The 2,098-nt window shown below is 48.3% G+C and overlaps 2 protein-coding genes across 2 annotated transcripts in view; both read left to right on the top strand.

Annotated features, from left to right (window-relative positions):
• Nucleotides 1-2,098, top strand: part of ACOX3 (acyl-CoA oxidase 3, pristanoyl) — a 922,607-nt gene that overhangs the window by 152,113 nt on the left and 768,396 nt on the right. The gene's annotated exons all lie outside the window — the stretch shown is intronic.
• Nucleotides 1-2,098, top strand: part of HTT (huntingtin) — a 100,937-nt gene that overhangs the window by 60,658 nt on the left and 38,181 nt on the right. The gene's annotated exons all lie outside the window — the stretch shown is intronic.

Raw genomic sequence — 2,098 nt, 5'->3', positions numbered from 1 at the left:
CCAAAGCATGGAAAGAACCTAAACGTCCATCACCTGATGCATGGATCAGGAAGATGTGGTATATATACACAATGGAGTACTACATGGCAATGAGAAATAATGATATATGGCCATTTGTAGGAATGTGGATGGACCTCAAGGGTGTCATGCTAAGCGAAATAAGTCAGGCAGAGAAGGACAGAAACCATATGTTTGCATTCATAGGTCTAACAGGAGAGACCTGGCAGGGGACCATGGGGAGAGGAAGGGGGAAAGAGAGCGGGGTAGAGCGAGGGACACAGATCAAGGGAGACGACTGAATACTGGAGACGAACCATGGACTGAAGGGGGAGGGGGAAGGGGGTGATGGTCATGGTGGGGGGCACTTGTGGGGAGAAGCACTGAGTGTTCTATGGAAACTAATTTGACAATAAACTATTATTAAAAAAAAAAAAAAAAAGTGCACAGAGGGGGCGCCCGGGTGGCTCAGTCGGTTAAGTGTCCAGCTTCGGCTCAGGTCATGATCTCACAATTCGTGGGTTCGAGCCCTGCATCAGGCTCTGTGCTGACAGCTAGCTCAGAGCCTGGAGCCTACTTCAGATTCTGTGTCTCCCTCTCTCTTGGATCCTCCCCTGCTCTCACTGTCTCGTCTCTCAAAAATAAATGAAAGACAAATAAAAATAAATACATAAAAGTGCACGGGGTATAATGAAAACTGCTCCTCCTCTGACCCCAAGGCTGGGAAAATGACGGCGATGCCCGTGGTGCCCACCTGGGCTGCTCCTGCTGAGAAACGGATGCCTCCGCCACGCGCCCGAGGGATGATGTATCAAGGGCTCTGCTAAGTTACATGGGAGCCATTTTACTAAACGGAGCCCACTGTGGGCCACAAATGGATATCCATGTGACTGAAACATACTTATGTGGGCATTGTTGAAAACGGCCAGAAAACAGACCTTGACTTTGGCCCTTTTAACCCCCTCCCTCAACAGCCAATGATCGATATGTAAGTTACTGTTGGGCCAAAATAAAACTCGGTCATCCTATGACAACCAGGAAAGTCTCGCTGGGTCACAGTCCATACCCCCACGTCCTGCTGGCGGGAAACGGAGGGTACAGAAAAGCAGAACGGACCAGGCCAGCTCTCGGAGGCGGGTCAAGCCTGACTGCGAAGGACTCCTAGCCCCTCGGGAGCCTGACAGGGTCTGGCCACCATCGCAGAGCAGGGGATGAGGTTTCTGCGGCCGGCTACAGGCCACTGAGATACGGGACCGCTTTCCTCCTTCTTCCTAGTGAGGGGCGATTCCCCAACCAAGGCCATCACTCCTTGGGAGTGCATTAGGACTAACTTTCTTTTGCCCAAGGGCTTGGCCCCAGTACAAACTGGAAGAGGGAACCTGGCCACCAGAGGGAAGTATCAATGGCCATACTATCCTATAACTGGACTTGTTTTGCAAACGGGAAGGGAAATGGGGAGAATTCCCCTATATTCATTGTTTCTGGGCCTTAAGAAAAAAAACCCAGATGTATGTAAGCAACGTAAGGCGGATCCTGATTTAGTCCAGCAATCAGGAGGGGAAACACTTAAGGGACCCTTCCCTCTACCCGAAACAGACCTAGAGGAGGAGGAGGGGGCTTGCCACCTCCGCCTCCTCCTCCTTGGCCTCATGCCCTCAATCTACATATATTAATAATATACAACTCTGTTCCCTGCCACCACCTTATCCAGGCCCTCCCCATAATCTAATGGGCATGTTTCTCTTATAAAAAGCTAGAATGACAGAAGAAAAAACCTTTACATTACAAGGTTTAAGACCGGTAAAAGATCTATATAAATTTTCTGACTACATAAGTATACAAAGGCTTTTCAAATTTTACATATGTTTTTGAGTTGACCTGGAAATATATAATGCTTTTGTCAAATCAGACTCTTAATGACACAGATTTTTTTTTTAAAATTCAGGAAACTCAAGATATAGCCGCAAATTATGCTAAATTAGCCACTATTTTACAAACTCAGGATGAGGCCCTGAGGGCCTTCCTGGAGAGGCTGAGGGAGGCTCTCGTAAAATACAGGGCTCCCCCTGACACCCCAAAGGCTGAGAGGATTTTAAAGACA

This window comes from Suricata suricatta, chromosome 1, assembly GCF_006229205.1.
Source record: "Suricata suricatta isolate VVHF042 chromosome 1, meerkat_22Aug2017_6uvM2_HiC, whole genome shotgun sequence".
NCBI lineage: Eukaryota > Metazoa > Chordata > Mammalia > Carnivora > Herpestidae > Suricata > Suricata suricatta.
Note: the sequence above shows the minus strand (reverse complement) of the source record. Positions and strands in the feature narration are given on the sequence as shown.